Raw genomic sequence first — 19,052 nt, forward strand, 5'->3', positions numbered from 1 at the left:
GAAAGGATTAAAGCAGTGTTTCTTAAAATGTGGTCCATTCATCACCTATGTCAGAATCAGTTTGCAGGGAAGGAAGGCTTGTTAAATATGCAGATTCCTGGGCTTTCACCCCTGATCTACTATACCAGCACCTTAGGAAGTGGGGCCCAGAAATTTACATAATTACTATGTTCCTCAGGTGACTCCTAGGTGCATTCACCTTTCCAAATCTCTGGGCGCATGTATTTGCTTCCTCCTCCATCTGTGTAGTTTGTATTCCTTTTGTGTCAGCTCCATTGTGTCTGTGTCTTTGATGGTAAGCTGCCCTAAGCTTCCCTTTGGAAGCCAGACAGGTAAATACATGAAGGTTCATTTGTGACCAGGTTAGGATGGGAACCGCCCCTGCTCCTTGGTCTCTGACCAACTAATCCATCATCAAAGTGGCAGCTCACATAGAAGCTGCCCAGCAAATTATTCCTTATTACCTGAGTTAGACCATCCTATCCCCAGAGTCCAGGGTGTACCCAGCACTTCAAGAAACATATGCACCATCAGACACTGCAAGGCACCGAGCCAAGCCCTTCACATATGGCCCCCAGAGAAGTGCCCATTTCGTCTGACCCCCAGACTCTTCAGTTCTATAAATAACATGATTTTCTCTAGACATCTCCCCCAAAAGAACCTCTGAGTCCCCTTTGGGTTATTCTTCTCCCAGACCCAGCATCATTCTGCAGTATGAATGAAACCTTGAATTTCAAGTTACTATCATTTCTCATCTTGTTATTTCTCCACCTGAGCCCACACTTTCCCTCCCCAAACTTCTCCACACAGCAGTCAATCAGATCATGTTGTTACTGACTTACAACCTTCGGCTGGGCACAGTGGCTCACCCCTGTAATCCCAGCCCTTTGGGAGGCTGAGGCGGGCAAATAATTTGAGGTCAGGAGTTCGAGACCAGCCTGGCCAACATGGAGAAACCCCGTCTCTACTAAAAATACAAAAATTAGCCAGATGTGGCAGCAGGCACCTGTAATCCCAGCTACTCAGGAGGCTGAGGCAGGAGAATCACTTGAACCCAAAAGGCAGAGGTTGCAGTGAGCTGAGATCATGTCACTGCACTCCTGCCTGGGTGACAGAGTGAGACTCTGTCTCAAAAAAAGGAAAAAAGGAAAAAGAAAAACCTTCAATGGTGTTCCATTGCTCCTAGAACGAATTCCCCGGCCTTACCATAGCCCGACCATCTTTCTAGCCTCATCCTCACTCTGGCCTTTCTAGCTACAATGGTTTCTTTCAGGCCCTCCTGCCTTTCATGTTCCCATCCACAAGGCCTTTGCATGAGCTGCCACCTCCACTTGGTGCTATCTCCCATTGCTTTCTGCCAACCAACTCCTACTTACCATTTGGGCCTCGGCCTAAGCTCCAGCACCCTTCCTCAGGGAAGCCCTCTTGATGTCTCTGCTTGGGTCAATCCCCTTACGCTAGATGTGCAGAGCACTGGGTTTCTCCTCCTTCATAGCACATTGTCACGCTGATACATTCACATTTAGTTGAGGGATTACTTCGTTGATTATAGTTAGGGAAATTGTACATCCCTATCGCCCTGGGATAGTTCTAGGTGTGCTTACTGTCCCACTGCAATTACTCACAGCACCCTTTTCACTCTCAGAAGTGTCCTACTTTGGATGACACATGTTGTGGCCATCCTAATAGTAGTGCCCCCCACCAGACTGTAAACTTCATGAGGCATTGAGCTGTATTTGTTTCTGCTCATCACTGTAGTCCCAGTGCCTGTCTCAATGCCAGTAAGTAGGTGCTCAGTAAGTAGGTCCTCCAGAGAACCAGGCTGAGCATATATGGTCTTTCATGACCTAGCCTCGGAAGCCACGTACTTGCTTGCACCATATACTGTTGATTGACTGGACATCGATCAATGGGTCCAAAGCTCTCAATGGGCTGTCATAGAATTTGCAGGCATTTTTAAAAACCACCACATATCCCCCAAGGATCTGTCTTTCATTCATTAACTCATTCATCACGTATTTATTGGTTCTCATGCCCCTTCCTCTTGTATAATTTGTGTCCTGCACAAGGATTCCTAGCCAAGAGGTTAGAGGGTCAAATCCAGCCTACAGACTGTTCACCAAGCCATGTGCCTGGCTTGGGGTTGTGTCTGCCTAGAGGAAGGGGCATTTTTTTTCCCTTTGCACCAAGGTGCTATCTATTTGTCAAGCTATCTGCCCTGAGAGGTTACTATTTTCTAAATCACTGGCTCAGAAGAGGTACCTTTTTCTCATTTTCATATAGGCACTGTAAAGACTAGTGGGGCTGGGTGCAGTGGCTCACACCTGTCATCCCAGCACTTTGGGAGGCCGAGGCAGGAGGATCATTTGAGCCCAGGAATTCGAGACCAGCCTGGGCAAAATAGTGAGACTTCATCTCTGCATAAAATAAGAAAATTAGCCGAGCGCGGTGGCACACACCTGTAGTCCCAGCTACTCAGGTGGCTGAGGCAGGAGGATCACTTGAGCCCAGGAGTTTGAGGCTGTGGTGAGCTATGATCTCACCACTGCATTCCAGCCTGAGCCACAGAGTGAGACCTCCATTTCTAATAATAATAATAATAATAAAATTTTAAAAAATAATAAAAATTTAAAAGACTAATAGGAACACTGATTGTTCACCCACTATGTGAAGACATTGGTGGAAAAGCCACCGGTAAGATAGATGAAACGTCTGCTCTTGGTAAGCTTGTGTTCTACTGGGGAATGAAGACAATAAGTAAGAAAGCACACGCTTGAAAAAATACAAATGAAATTACAGATTGGAAACAGCATTATGGAAGAAAAGCCCCTCACGTGAGCATCTCCACTGTGCTGGTTGCTGATGGCAGAGGCTGGAGTCTGGAGGCTGAGGCTGCCTTATCTCGGACCCCCACCTCTCAGAGGACATCAAACAAGGGACGAACCAACAAGAGCAAACAGACATAGCCTGTGTCCAAAAGGATTTTAATCCCACATTACGAGGGAGTTCCAGAATGTCAACGTATAAGGCCTTTAAGATCAAGAATCTCATTCATCCAGAATAGTTTACATACCTTGCTGCCAGGAGGAGAGAATGGGGAGGAATTCCTAGGCCTCCTCCCGCTACGTCATTCTTTGAATTTTGAACTGTTAGACCATGCATGGGGCAGTAGGGTAGAAATGGAAGGCATCCTTACTTCCCCAGATCCAAAGATTCATAAGGATGTGAGAGTCTGGCCAGAGTCCTAAGGCTGAAGTTGCCTGCAGGGCGGGTAGGCAACTGAGGTCACTCAGATTAGGAAGATATTTCCATGGTTTTATAGCCTAAGAGACACCTCACAAAAAGATACCCAGCAATCTTGGAAAGAAAAATAAAAGACGGCCGGGCGCGGTGGCTCAAGCCTGTAATCCCAGCACTTTGGGAGGCCGAGACGGGTGGATCACGAGGTCAGGAGATCGAGACCATCCTGGCTAACACGTGAAACCCCGTCTCTACTAAAAAAAAAAAAATACAAAAAACTAGCCGGGCGTGGTGGCGGCGCCTGTGGTCCCAGCTACTCGGGAGGCTGAGGCAGGAGAATGGCGGGAACCCGGGAGGCGGAGCTTGCAGTGAGCTGAGATCCGGCCACTGCACTCCAGCCTGGGCGACAGAGCGAGACTCCGTCTCAAAAAAAAAAAAAAAAAAAAAAAAAAAAAAGAAAAATAAAAGACATATCAGTATGAAGAAGGATAATGAGCAGAACTGACCAGGGTTGGTTAGTGAGTTCCATGAGATCAGGGGGTTTTGGGGACAAGTTGGTTCACTCATTGCTGTATTCCCAATGTCTCCAATAATGTCTGGCACACGGGAGATTCAAAATATGTATACATTGAGTAATTGGAAAAAATTTGGCAGAAGGGAAAGAAATTTTTTGTAAAATTAAAAAAATATATTTAGAAAAGTACAAGGATGGTGCAGTGGCTCACGCATGTAATCCTAGCACTTTGAGAGGCCGAGGTGTGGGGATTGTCTGAGCTCAGGAGTTCGAGACCAGCCTGAACAACATAGTGAAACCCTGTCTCTAACAAAAATGTAAAAATTAGCTGGGTGTGGTGGTGGGTGCCTGTAATCCCAGCTACTCTGGAGACTGAGGCACAAGAATTGCTTGAACCTGGGAGGTGGAGGTTGCAGTGACCCACGATCATGCCACTGCACTCCAGCCTGGGCAAACCGCAGGATTCTGTGAAAGGAAAGGAAAGGAAATGGAAATGGAAAGGGAAAGGGAAAGGGAAAGGGAAAGGAAAGGAAAAGAAGGCCGGGCGCGGTGGCTCACGCCTGTAATCCCAGCACTTTGGGAGGCCGAGATGGGTGGATCACGAGGTCAGGAGATCGAGACCATCCTGGCTAACATGGTGAAACCCCATCTCTACTAAAAATACAAAAAAAATTAGCTGGGTATGGTGGTGGGCGCCTGTAGTCCCAGCTACTGGGGAGGCTGAGGCAGGAGAATGGCATGAACCCGGGAGGCAGAGCTTGCAGTGAGTCGAGATGGCGCCACTGCACTCCAGCCTGGGCGACAGAGCAAGACTCCGTCTCAAAAAAAAAAAAAAAAAAAAAAAAAAAAAAAAAGAGAAAAAAGAAAAGAAGAAAAGAAAAGAGAAAAGAAAAGAAGAAGGATGCTCTCATAGACTGAAGGATCGCTTTTATGACTGTACTTGGGATCCTGGAAAAATGACAGCCCACTCCTGGGACATTATTAACAACAGAGACATCTTTTTTTCTTCTTCTTTGCAGAACTTTTCAGTGCCAAACTGTTCTTTTCAGAAGACAGGCCTAGAGAGCTGGCCTCCATCCTCCTTGCCACTCTGGGGACACCTGGGGACTTTCTTCTGCGACTTGCCAAGAACATCCCATGAGCCGCCGGGTTCCAGACGTTTGGGTAGTGATGATTCTGGTGGTGGAGCACAACCCCCACCCCCTGCTTCCTGTTATCCTTTCTGACCATATTTCAGGGAAATTCAAATCTGGGAGGGCTGTGAGGCTCCATCCCTGTGGTGCCAAACCTCCTAATGAAAACAGAAGCAGAGTCAAGCAGCCAGATGTTTCTATAATGGGAAAAGCCCGGGCACAGCCACTTACCTTTGTTCTACTCACAGACATTTGCATTCATTTCATGTGATGGCTTTAGGAGACATGAAACAGCCTAAGACAGCATGGTTTGGGGCTGTTCCTCCAGAAGTTTGGAAATTCTGTGGTTGTTGCCTTTGGTGCTTAGTCAAACCCTCTTTGTCGTAAGTCAAATGGACACTATTTGTACTGTTCATTCTTATTGCATTTGCAGGATGTTTTATGACAGCAGTTTGTAGGTATTTCTGTGACAGAAATCAGAGACAAAAGGAAGCAGGAAAGGTCAGACTCAAAACGTATGGCTCTACCCTCTGACTCATGGGGAGAAGCTATGAGACCCGGAGCTCTGGGCTTTAAGTCGGACGATACTAGGGCTTGAAATCATTATCTCCATCCTTCCCCCAACCCAGTCTGTGGAGGTGGGCGACAGGGAGGAAATGGCCTCAAGAAAGCATGTTTCTCAGATCCCACTCAAGGAATTCCGATTTCCTGACTTTTCATACAGTAAGGACTTGGGGGCTACCTAACCATCTGTCTCACACCAAGATGGCAGCCAGCTGAGCCACACTTAGAAGTGCCTTTGTGGCCGGACATGGTGGCTCACGCCTGTAATCCCAGCACTTTGGGAGGCTGAGTTGGGTGGATCACCTGAGGTCAGGAGTTTGAGACCAGCCCGGCCAACGTGGTAAAACCCCATGTCTACTAAAAATACAAAAATTAGCCAGGCACGGTGGCAGGCACCTGTAATCCCAGCTACTCGGGAGGCTGAGGCAGGAGAATTGCTTGAACCCAGGAGGCTGAGATTTCAGTGAGCCGAGACTGTGCCATTGTACTCTAGCCTGGGCGAGAGAGCGAGACTCTATCTCAAAAAAAAAAAAAAAAAAAGAAGCAAGTCATTAGGTCCAGCCTACTCTCAAGGGGAGAAAATTACACAAAGGCATGAATACCAGGAGGCAGGGGCATGGGAGTCATCTTAGCAGCCTATGCACCAGTTTGTTTTCAGCTGAAATAGTCACTGAATGGAAGTTAGTAAAACCCCTGGCATCTGTTAAGATTCAGCTAACCCACCAACCAAAAGTGGGTTATGATGGTTGAACCACATTCATATTCAATCTATTCCCATCAGGCGTTTGTGGCTATTTGAAAAAAATCTTCATCCTTCTTAACAACACTCCACGTTGTCTTCTCCATGACCTGTGCTGCTACAACATTGAGTTCTGTTCGACTTTCTTGAGGTTGGGGATCAGATTTGCACCCAGGCCTGGGCGCTCCTTCTAAGAACAAGAAAGAGTGAACAGGATCCAGTTACAAGAGACTGCAGAACCCTAAAATGTTCAAGCCAGAAAAGACACAAGAGAGATCACTGCATAATCGATTATCTTCTATCCCACCCTGAACCGAGCCCCCATCCTCGGTGACTTTCCATACCTTCAAATACCTTCCTTACAGTTCTTTCTCTCTCTCCATATAGACCAGATAGTGCTGTGAAACAAACAACAATGAACCGCAGTGGCATGCAACAATTAGCATGCATTTCTCATTTACATGTCTGTGGTTTGGCTGGAGTAGCTCTGTGTCTCTGACAGAAGTTCTTTAGGTCCTTTAGGGTAGCTCTACTCCACATGTCTTTCATTTTCTGGGACCACTAAGCTACCAGAGGTATACCATGCTCATGGAAATGGCAAAAGAGAGGGAGGGCAAATCCTACCACCCAGGCACCCTTCCATTCTTTGTGTGTGTCATCTTTGGTAATATCTCACTGGGCAAAGCAAGTCACATGGCCAAGCTCAAGATCAAGTTGAGGAATATACTCCTTCCACCATGAGGCTATGGCTAGAGTCGGGATGTATACTACTACTATAAGGGGCTGAAGGACTGGGACCAGAACTCAATCAAACACACTCTTACTTTTCCCCACACCAAGTTCATTATCGAAACACCAGAAGCAGGAATACAAGCAGGTATGGGGCAGGTTTCTGTCTCCCATCTTCCTAGAGGGACAGGAGTATATTTAAAGATAGAAAACAAAGAATAGCAAGTAGCAGGTGAATGGGACAGACAGGTTGGGCTCTGGAGAGGGTTTAGAAATAAGAGAGAGGAACAATTGGCCCGTTTTTTTCTCTGGGTCTTGGAGAGGGATCTTGGGGGTCTGGACAGGTTCTTTCCTGTTGGGACACACCCTATCAGCTGGTGGCTTGGGAGATAGTACAGGGAGGAGGCATCTCCTGGCTCTGAATCAGAGTGAGAACATGACACTCTTTTCCAATGATCTTGCAATAGTTCTGATAACAGGAAAAAGACTTCTCTGTGTTAGCATGCTTTTAACATCTTGCTGATCACCCCCACTGTTTTTTTTTAAGAGACAGGGTCTTGCTATGTTGCCTAGGCTGCCTCGGAACTCTTAGGCTCGAGCAATCCTCCAACCTCAGCCTCCCAAGCAGCTGGGATTACCACTAAGCACCACCACACCTGGCTCCCTTTTTAATAGACCCTAAACCTCAGACTCACGGACTCTTTCAGGCAACAGTATCTGGCTACAATTCACTAACACTGTTTTATTTCAATAGTGTTTATATTCATAAGTTTGTCTTCTATTTTTGGCAGATGGCCCTGGTTTCCTGTTTACCATGGCAATATAGGGCTTTCTTTTCAAATAAACAAAATAAACGGAGTTAATTTAAAGAAAGCAAGTGAATACCAGTTCAGGTGGAAGGTGGACATGGCAAAAATTAGAGCTTGAGTGTGGTTAGCATTTGGTAAATAGTGATAGGGTGGAAAGAGGAGAATGGGGTTTGCTGCAGTAAGTCTGGGTTCAAATCCAAACGTTATCAATTGCATAGAACCTTTGGGTAAGTTACTGGTGTAGCTTCTCTGAGCCTTAGTTTCTTCACAGATAAAATGAGGGCAACTTGTTTTGCAGGGCTGCCATGTTCTATTGAAGATTATGTTTGTAAAGTAACCGGCACACACTAAGCCCTCAGCAAATGCAGAAACCTGCCTGCTCTGTCCCCTACCTGCCCTTTCCATTCTGGGAGACTTTGGGGTTTTCTCTGTCCTCCACATGGCCACAGGCAGGTAGGTGGGCCCTGCCTGGCCCTCCTCTATAGCAACCAGACCTCACTCTCCTCCCCTTTTATGGAGGAAGAGGACTCAGTTCCTATTAGTGCCTTCCTGTCCCCTCTCCAGCTACACACACACACACACACACATACACACACACACAATTATACACACACAATTATCTTGGGGGATGAGAGTTTGGTTAACAATAGAATTAAAGGAGATTTGGCAGGCCAGACCCTAGGCCAACTTGAGAAGCTCAAGGCGTGGGGGAGGGGATGGCCCTTTAGAGGGGATCTCAAATCCCCCAAGGATCTCTGATTTAGACCCAGCAAGGCCCTCTCGTGACAGAGCTCCGCAGCAGCATTAAAAAAAGATGCTCAACAGAAAATATAAACATGGAGTCCAACCAGAGCACACGATTGCACAATAAATTAACATTTCTTAAAAGGGTTTCTCATTCTCTTGTCAGTGGCACAAGTCAATTGCCTTGTATTCTGGGGTATGTGCAAGTAACATGAACTTGTTACATTAAAAGTTTTAAAATATACTGTTACATGTTGTGACCCTGTTTTGGAATTTCTTCAATTTGTAAAAATACACTGACTCCCACTCCCTCCTTCCACACACATGATGGGGCTCAGGCGCCTCTGGTCTCCTCCCCTGTCCTCCCAAGAGCCCCTAGAGTAGATCAGCCCTCCCAGTCTCCAGATGGGGAAACTGAGGCTGGAAAGAAAGGTAGTTCCTTTGATGTCATTTCCAGGGACACTGACTTCCAGGACTGTGGGTTGAAAGGCTGTGGGGAGTGGTTTGTGTGCGTGTGAGTATGTGTGTGTGTATGTATTGGTGAGGGTAGTGAACGGGGGGGGGGGTCCTGGAAGAGTCTAAAGACTGGTTGCTGGGCATGTCACACCAAGGCCAGGACTCCAGGTGAGATGATAAAAATAACAATGGCTGACGTCTATGGAACAGGTACCATGAGCCAAGCACTGTGGACGTATTATCACCTTCAGACCTATAATCACTCCCATTTCCAGAAGAGGAAACTGAGGCAGGGGAGATTATGGACGAGCTCAGGAAGTTCATAAAAGGTCAGAGAAGGAGTACTAGAGCAGGGAGCCCGGATTCCAAAACTCCTTAGGGAAGAGGAAGAAAAGGGGGGAAGAGGAGAGGAAAGAGAACGAGAGGGATGTGGAAACCTGCAGAGAAGGCAAGCCCCTTGCTCCCGGGAGCCTCCCTTTCTCCCTCTTCCCCCGGGCCCGTGCCACCGGCTCCGCCCCAAACTTGGCCACAGAGCCGCAGGGAGGCGGGCGGGGACCGGGGGGCGCCAGGGCGCTCCAGGGCTCGGCCTTTCCCTCCAGGGCCCTCTCCCTTCGCCGGCGGCCCCTCCCACTCGGCTCTCCCGGCTCCTGACGTCACGGCCCGGGAGGCGGGACTGGGAAGGAGGGGCCCCGCAGCCAAGAGGGTGGAGGGAGGGCGCGCAGTCCCGGCCCAGAGCTTCAAAACAGCACGGCGGCCTCGCCTCGCACCCCTGCCGGTCCGTCGGTCCAGCAGCCAGCGCAGCCGCCAGCGCCGGGTGAGTTGCGGGCGCGCCCAGGGCGTGGGGCGACATCGGGGGGGCCCCGGGATCGCGTACGCCGGGGCAGCAGGGACGCGACCCCTCCATTTACTGGACCGGGAGCAACCCCCGGAATTGGTGATAGTAACGGGAAGGCCGAGGTGCCACCCATGCCGCCGACCTGCAGTCTGCGCTACGCTCGCTCGGGCCCCCGAATTCCACTTCGCCACCCCGGGACAGCTTCCCACGCCTTTTGAGCCGAAGCGGGCGGGAAAAGTTTGGGGAGGAGTCAGGGCGCCTCCTCTCGACCCGCCGGACTCACACCCGGGGCTCTTGGAGTCCAGGGAGATCCCCAGGTCGCGTGAGGGACCCCCGGGCAGCGTCCCCAGCCTCGCCGCACGGGCAGGACTGGTGCGCCAGACCGGGCCAGCGGGTCCTCCTGGGCTGCGCACCCCTCTCGGCTCCCACCGCTGCTCCGTCGCGCCCCCGAGCGGCGAGGAGCGACTTCTTGGGGGGTCAGGAGCAGTGGAGAAGCCCGAAGGCGCTGCTGGGATGACACCTCTCCCTGCCAACTCTAGTAGGGCTTGGGGGGCTTTAAAGAGGCGAGACCACACCCATGGGTTACAGAGGGAGGGGAGGCTGCAGCTCGGGGTGTGGATTCTACGAGCTCAGCAAATCCAGAGACCTGAGCACGCTCCAGGGAGGTCTTTTAGGTGAAGGTGTGGGGCAGGACATGGGGACTCCGAAGACACCACAGGGCAAAGCTCTCCCTCCAGGCCACGGAGTCCAACCCCTGCCAGCTTCAGGTTTGAGGAAGGGAGCACTGCCCCTCCCAAGCTTTGGGTGTGTGTGTGTGTGTGTGTGTGTGCGCGCACCTTGATCTTAAAATTCAGCTGTGTCTAAGTAAGGGGCTTGGAGAGGGACTTAAGAAGCTTCCAGTTCAAATACAGCGTGATTCCACTTTTATGAGACACCTAGAATAGGCACATTTTAGAGACAGAAAGTAGAATGGTAGTTGCCAGGGGCTGGGGGTACCTGAGAACTGGGAGTTACTGTTTAATGGGACAGAGTTTTTGTTGGGGAGGATGAAAAAGTTTTGGGTATACATAGTGGCAATGGTTACACAGTATTGTGAACGTATTTAATGCCACTGAATTGTATACTTACCATCGGTTAAAATGATTGTTATGATGTTGTGCATATTTTATCATAGATTTTTTTTTTAAAGCCACCTCTAGCCACCTCTGCACTCCAGTCTGAATCAGAGAGAAATCCAAGAAGCGACATACTATTGCTGGGCACCTCTTCCTGGAATTTGGCCTCCAGTTAAGAAAGCTTAAAGAGGACGAGGAAGGGAGGGGGTCCTGGTTTCCCAGGAGTCACACAAGGAGAAGGATGGCGACCTGGGCTGCTGGAGGTTTGCAGTTGGCTAGTGCTCGCCCTTCATCTCCATTTCTCCCTGGGAGCCTCACCCCTGAGCTGTTTCCAGCACACTCTCCTGTTGCAAGTGGGGAAACAGGCTAGAGATCTAAGTCGGTTTGCTCAAGGCCACTGAGCTGGTAAATGCAAAGAACTAGACCTTGAACCTCCATCTGCCTCCCAAGCCTTTCCCTTCTTTCCGCCTGGAGATGCTCTGCTGGTTTGCAGGGAATGAGGGGAGACCCTTCTGGGAAAAACAGGGCGTGGATGCCCACGGGGGCCTTGGCAGATGCCAAGACCACAGCCCGGGGAGAGGCATGGAGGTGGCAGGAAGGTGCAGAACCTGTTTTCCCACTGAGGGTGTTTGGATCTCACCACCTCCATCCCGTGGGGAAGCAGGGAGTCGAGTAGGAGGCAGAGGGCTGGCCACATAGCTTGGAGCGTCCTCTGCTCCTCAAGTGGAGAGACTGAGGTGCGCCTGAAATCCAGAGAATGTGTTTGTGTTGGAAACACGGAGTTGACCAGCTGAGTGGGTGAGGGCAGGGCCAGGCGGAAACGTCCCTGTGAGGAGGGTGAGGCTTGGGGTTGACACTGCCCCACCCCGGGCGGGAGGAGGGGGTGCACCCGCTCTGCCTGGCACCACCCCAAATTAGGGTCTAGCTAATGAGGGGCTAAAAGGGCTTGGTGGCATTTTATTGTGGCTACGGAACACATCCATTTAGCAACCCGTGCCTGCTTCTCCACCCCCACCCCAGTAATGGCACTTAAATCCTTTCTTCCTGGAACGGAAGTGAATGTTTCACCTCAGTTTCTTTCCTCTGCCTTTCACATAATATCTTCATAGTAGGAGCTAAAACCACATGCATGTGTGCACAGACGCCCCATTTTCCAGCAACAGGTAATTCACAGGGAGGATCAACCAGCCCATTTTTCACCCTAGGCGTAGAGTAACACTCCTGCCCTCGCCTCTGCTGTACAGCCTTCCAGGTCGGTGGAGGGCACAGCAAAGGCTACTTCTTTGTCATAGTAAACTGCGCCACACGGGACCAGGAGGGGAAGTCTGTCGAGATGAAAGTATATAAATGTCTTTCCAGGCTACATGGGCTGGCGCTGGACTGCTGGCTGCTTGGCGAGGTTTGTTTGGGAAGCAGGAGTCCAGCTACTCTCCTTTTGCGGGGAGCGGGGGAGTCAGATAATTTTGTGTGTGTGTGTGTGTGTGTGTGTGTGTGTGTGTGTGTGTGTGTGAACATGTGGCTGCTTCCCAGCTCTGTAGCCAAGTGGGGACTCTGACACGGGCTACAGGGGCTAAGGTGGGGATGGGGCGGGTCTCTCCAGCCATGGGAGTTCCAGACGGGAAGAGGTGACATTACTTACCCAAAGGTGGGATGGGGCCCCAGGCACTGGGATTGAGGAGGCAGAGCTCTCCCAGAGGAGAGAGTTAAAGGCCAGCCTCGGGATGCCTGTGCAGGAGGAGGGTGTGTGTGTGTGTCGGGATGTCTCAGGAGGGCAGGTGATTGGCAGCTGCAGCTGGAATGAAGGAAGAGGGCAGTTGGCATCATAGAAAGGACTGGAGGCCTGACTCTTGGACAATGGCCTCAGCATGTGCAGGGAAGGAATGGGGATTGGTGTGGTGGTGGCAGGAAGAGGAGTCTCCCTTTCTCACCCCAGGAGTGGTGAAGTCTGACTCCCTGCAGAAGTTAGCCAAAGAGTGCAATTTCGGCAGCACTGTGGCAGGAATCAGATGCATCTGGCTCTTGTTAGGGACAGGCCAGGGGGGAGTCTAAAAATATCAGAGGCAGAGCTGCCACCCAGCGAGAGTGCCGGGCTGGTAACCTGACACCTGGGCGGAGGCTGGTGGTGGTGAGGAGGGCACCCGTCCTGCTTTGCTCCAGAGGTACTCATGCTCCTCCAGGTGCCTGAAAGGGTGAGCGCTCACTGCATTCAGGACAGCCCTGGGCTAAGACTGGAGAATTTCAGGGCATAAGGACCTTAGAAAGTCCCAAGATGACACTGACAGCTAGGGACACTCAGAGAGGTGGAGTGACTTGCCCAGGTCACACAGCAATTTGGTAGCTGACCCAGGACTAGATCTAGGTCACAGCTGAGGGGAGTTCGGTGGGATTCCAGGCCCAGGTCCCCAGGGCCTGGGACCCTTATAGCACGTGTCATCTGTCCAGGATGCTGGATTTCCGTGCTCTCATGCTGATGGGACAATGGTGAGCAAGAGCCCTGCTCAGGCAGTAGGTCACTTCCCATTGAGCACTGGGTTGCTCCCGGGCAAAGCTGTTGAACCCTCGGAATGCTGGCCCATCTTGGGGCAGGATATGGGGAGGAAGGAGGCTGGAGGAGAACTGGCCGAATAAGTCCCTCCCTCCTTCCCGTGCAGAGACACTGTTGGTTTTGTTCATGCAGTATCTCCGGTGCTTAATGAGTAGTTGTTAAAGTGAATAATTGAATTCCTGGGGCCCTCATCTTCCTTGGCAAGCTGGGCTTCTGTTGATGTAAAAGGGACTGAGGATGAAGAAGAGACTTCAGTTTCTGCTCTTTAGGGACAGGCTAGATGACATCAGCTTCTAGAAGCTTCCTGGAACTCTGGGTCCAGAGCTGAGGGAGGGGTCACCAGGGTGATATCTAACACCAGGATTGTCCTGAGAAATCTAGGATGCAAAATAGCCATCACCATGCAGGATGTAAAGACAGACAAGCCAAGCCCCTCAGTGCAGACCGCTCGTAGTCTCATAGTCTAAGATCAAGCAAGGTTTTCCCGATAGCAAAGTCGTGTGCTTTGAAGATTTCTCTTTCTGACGACCTGATCACAAACTTCTCTGAACTGTCTTTCCTCAAAATGCAATGAATTTAAAGAATTTGCAGTGAATAAATAAGACCCAAAGTTTTTTTGTTGATCTTATGAATGTTTTCCAAAACGTGTTACCGCTGGTGGCACACAAGATAATTCTCAAAGTCCCATGGCATAAACACAGAAAAGAATAATTATGTCTTCTTCTTGATTGGTATTGGGGGAAAAAATGTAAGTAGCAGACAAACCCATGGTTTCACAGATACTTCTGCTTAGGTTGAAACAAAAGTTGATGCTGTAAACTTTAAAACAGTTTAAGATACTCAAAGAATTTAGTTAATAAGCACAGTGGTCCTTGCATTTGGCAAAAATCTGAGTACTAGAGTGCCTGCTTTTTGGGACATGGTTTTATAAGAGGGGCTGGGATGGACTTGTCACACTTTTTTGAAACACGACTCATCCTGAAAGATTATCTGAGAGCTCCCAAACCAAGCCCCTCTTTTGCAAAGAGGCCCCTATGTTCAGCTTCAGACCGAGACCTGCCACTTAACTTTCAAGGGAGTCCCTTCATTTTTAATGAGGGTGATGATTCCCCTCTGATGACCTTCGCCAGTTGTCTGAGGATCAGAGGAGATGATATATTGATGCACATGGAAGTGGCTTGATTTGTTTGTGGTTTGCTTGAAGCAAAGGAAGGCTGAGGGAGAGCTTGGCTTCCTTACTTTAATCTTGATGGGTTATTATTAAGCAACTCTGTGCAATGAGCTGCTGCAGGCTTTGGCAATACAGTGGGAAATTTCCCTGTCTTCAGAGGAGGTTATCATCTAGCGTTGGGGGTGACAAGTCCAAGAATGCAAGCTCCAGGAGCAGGGTCATAAGATGTGGTTTCAGGGAAGCCCACCATATGTGGTGTGCAAAGTTTTCCTCAAGCTCGTAGTGTTGGAGATGGGCTTGGGAGGATATTTCAAATTCCCCAAGCAGTGATGGTTCGAGAAAGGTCAGGCAACAAGGAACAGTGAGAGAGTAGGCAGAGGTTAGCTGGATCTGGTGGCGCACACCTATATTCCCAGCTACTCGGGAGGCTGGGGCGGGAGGATTGCTTGAACCCAGGGCTTTGAGGCTGCCACTTCAAGGCTGCTGACACTTTGAGGATGCAGTGAGCTATGATTGTTCCACATACTCCAGCCTGGGAGACAGAGTGAAACCCATCTCTTAAATTAAAAATATGTATATATATGGGCTGGGCGCGGTGGCTCACGCCTGCAATCCCAGCAGTTTGGGAGGCCAAGGTGGGCAGATCATGAGGTCAGGAGATCGAGACCATCCTGGCTAACACGGTGAAACCCTGTCTCTACTAAAAATACAGAAAAATTAGCCAGGCATGGTGGCACGCACCTGTAGTCCCAGCTACGCAGGAGGCTGAGGCAGGAGAATGGTGTGAACCCAGGAGACAGAGCTTGCAGTGAGCCGAGATTGCGCCACTGCACTCCAGCCTGGGTGACAGAAAAAAAAAAAAGTATAGTTAAAAAAAAAATGTATAATGTTTAAAAAGAAAAGGCAGAGATTGTGAGCAGGGACCCTGCTGGAGGAGAATTGGGTGCCTGGTTTGTCTTCAGTGCTGGGTACATGAAGGGAGGGAGATGGAGCAGGGCGGGATGAGTGGGGCCACAGTGTGGAGCCAGCTTCCCTTCCACATCCCCAAGAACCTGGCTAAGGAGGCAGGCGTGAGGATACTCATGGAGCATTATTGGAATAGAATATCCAATGATAGGTAAGAAACAGAGAAAAGGAAAAGTGGAAGCAACTTATATATCCATCAGCCATTTTGCAGAATGTTTTACAGCAGTTAAAAAGAACAAGGGGCCGTGCGCGGTAGCTCACGCCTCTAATCCCAGCCCTTTGGGAGACCAAGGCAGGCGGATCACTTGAGTTCAGGAATTCAGGATCAGCCTGGTCAATCTAGTGAAACCCCATCTCTACCAAAAATACAAAAATTAGTTGGGCGTGGTGGTGTGCGCCTGTAATCCCAGCTACTTGGGAGGCTGAGGCACAAGAATGGCTTGAACCTGGGAAATGGGGGTGGCAGAGAGCTGAGATCGTGCCACTGCACTCCAGCCTGGGTGACAGAGTAAGATTCTGTCTCAAAAAAAAAAACAACAAAAAAAAAAACAGAAAACAAGATTTATCCATTGTACCCATACGGAAAGTGCTTTATGGCATTACTGAGTTTAAAAAAAGAACAACCAGGAGAAGTATATGTGGGAAAATGTATAATTCATATAAACATAAATAGAAATTCTTGTTGTATTTTCTGTGGCCTCACATGTTTATATGAGGAACAATGTGTGGAAGGAGACTTTGGAGTAGGTCTGTGTGGTTGTCTCTGATGGGAGGGGAGGGAAGGAACTGGATTGAAAGGATACAATCTTATCTCAAGTCTTATCTGTAACCAAGGGAGTATCTTCATGAATTACCGACTTCAATAATAATGCACTCATTTTCCCTGAGCTTGAAAGCACTGGAGGTTGTGCAGGTGTGAGGATGGGGAGAGATGATGCGTTTGGCTGTGGGGGGAGGTCAGAGACTCTGTGGATAGACCAGTTAGGGACTGTTTTGGAAATCCAGAGACAAGGAAATGGTGACCAATCTGAGCAGGTGTTGTCCAGTGCCCATGAAGCATCCCCCTTGGAACATCACATTGCAGATACCAGTGAACATAATGTGTTTCCAGTCTGCTTGCTGTTCACGGGGGTTAACCGTGGCCAGGTGTGGTGGCTCAGGCCTGTGGTTTTAGAACTTTGGGAGGCTTAGGCAGGAGGATTGCTTGAGCACAGGAGTTTGAGACCAGCCTGGGCAACATAATGAGACCCTGTTTCTACAAAAAAATAGAAAAATGAGCCAGGCATGGTGACACGGACTTGTAGTCCCAGCTGCTCTGAAGGCTGAGGTGGGAGGATCGCTTGAGTGCAGGAGTTTGAGGCTGCAATGAGCTGAGATTGTGCCACTGCCCTCTAGTCTGGGTGACAGAGCAAGACTCCATCTCTTAAAAAAAAACAAGAACAAAACCAAAAAAACTAACAAACCCATGCTGACCACGCCCTTCCACTGTGAAGCGAAGGGTTCTGTTTCTCTCCTAGAACTGATGGTGGAGAAGCTTTGGGGTCCCAGTTTTCTTATAGTGGACATTTGTCTTTGGAGTGGGGATGGGAGCTTCTCTAACTCATCACAGTGTTCCAGCCTTGAGGTCCTCATCTGTCCCAGAATGAGTGCTTCGTAATTGTGGCATGAATAAAATGGTGTCTGCTGAAGGGTGACAGGTGCATTCTGAAGACAGTAGGCAGATGCCAGTGGCATCAGAGAATTGGATTGTGGGGTGCTGCAGGGGGCTGTGTACAGACATGTGGAGGGTCGAGGGGATGCTGTTTGCAAACTGACTCCCAGGCTGTGACATTTTTTTCCGCAGATAATCCTTAATTCCTGAACTTGGGAGTTCTGTGACAGGTCATCTGTGCTGATTTATTCCTCATGTGTTCCTTCTAACATTTATTGGCCTCGTACTATGTGCCGGGCAGTGAACAAAAATAGACTCGGCCCCTGTAATGGAATTTATCTAGCAGTGGATGGAAGATCATCTATGGGAAGGTCAAGAGAAACCCCAATTTTTTTTTTTTTTTTGAGACAGGATCTCGCTGGATCACCCAGGCTGGAGTACAGTGGTGCCGTCATAGCTCACAGCAGCCTCGATCACCCAGGCTTAAGTGATCCTCTGTCCTCAGCCTCCCAAAGTGCTGGGATTACAGGCATGAACCTCTATGTCCAACTGAAACCCAAATCTTTTTTCGCTGGGTCACCCAGGCTGGAGTGCAGTGGTGCCATCATAGCTCACAGCAGCCTCAAACATGCGGGCTTAAGTGATCCTCTGTCCTCAGCCTCCCAAAGTGCTGGGATTACAGGCATGAATCTCTGTGCCCAACCGAAACCCGAATCTTTTTTTTTTTTTTTTTTTTGAGACAGGATCTCGCTGGGTCACCCAGGCTGGAATACAGTGGTGCTGTCATAGCTCACAGCAGCCTCGAACATGCGGGCTTAAGTGATCCTCTGTCCTCAACCTCCCAAAGTGCTGGGATTACAGGCGTGAACCACTGTGCCCAACTGAAACCCAAATCTTTTCAGGGTCTTTGCCCTTGTCTGTCTAGGGTACAGAAGAAAACTGAAAAATCCCCTCTCTTTCCCGCTCCCTTATTTACTTTTCTGAATATATTCAGATCATGAGATGATACGATCTTTTGAGTAAAATGTGGCAAGCTAGCCTTGAATCCTCTCTCTTATTAATGCGGAAAGTGTCTTGAAATTCAGATGAATGGTCATGAGCCCTAAAGCCCAGGGCCTAGAGCACAGGAGAGGCTGAGAGCAGTGGACCAGGCTGGTCTTTGAGCCACCAGTGGTGGCCTCTCAGTATACACCACCACCACCCTTCACTGGCTTACAGTGGCAGCCTGCAGCAGTCCTCTGTCTCTTCATACAAACCTTCAGTCCTTTTGGAATCCATCCCCTCTCTTCAGCTCAGTGGTTTCTATCTTGGCCCAGACCACTGCCATCTTTTGCCTTGACAATTGCACAAGCTCCATGACCTCTGTCCCCGCAGCCACTCTGGCCTTGAGGTCCATTTCCCGTATGCATCCAGAAGGATCTGATGAGACACAAAGCTGACCAAGTCACTCTTACCCTGCCCCACTTAAAATTCTTCAGTAGTTTCAGCTGTTCCTAAGCAAAAACCAGGCCTTACATGATCTAACTTAGAGGGCCTTGGCTGGCTGCCCCTCAGACTCTCCTGGGCAATCTGGATAGAATGCCGATTTCCAGTCCCCACCTGAGAGCGATGATATCAGAATCTCTGGAGGCAGGGGCCAGGGCACAGGGGGTTTAAGGTGCCCCGGTGCAGTTGGTGGTGGGACGTACTGGTCTAACCCCTTCTCTGGACTCATGACTCTCCCCTGTTGCTTTCTACTCTAGCCCAGTGTTTTTCCTTAGTTCCTGCAACTCTTTTTTTTTTTTTTTTTTTAATTTGAGACAGAGTCTTGCTCTGTCGCCAGGCTGGAGTGCAGTGGTGCG

The 19,052-nt window shown here is 49.5% G+C and overlaps 1 protein-coding gene across 1 annotated transcript in view; it reads left to right on the plus strand.

The window, feature by feature from the left end:
* Positions 1 to 9,581: 9,581 nt before the first annotated feature.
* The window catches only part of EMP2 (epithelial membrane protein 2), a 52,828-nt gene continuing 43,357 nt past the window's right edge, over positions 9,582 to 19,052 (plus strand). The window contains exon 1 of the mRNA XM_003916525.5: positions 9,582 to 9,742. The gene's annotated coding sequence lies outside the window, so the exon portion shown is untranslated. The remainder of the gene's footprint in view (positions 9,743 to 19,052) is intronic.

The sequence above is a fragment of the Papio anubis genome, chromosome 18 (assembly GCF_008728515.1).
Source record: "Papio anubis isolate 15944 chromosome 18, Panubis1.0, whole genome shotgun sequence".
NCBI classification, from domain to species: Eukaryota; Metazoa; Chordata; class Mammalia; order Primates; family Cercopithecidae; genus Papio; species Papio anubis.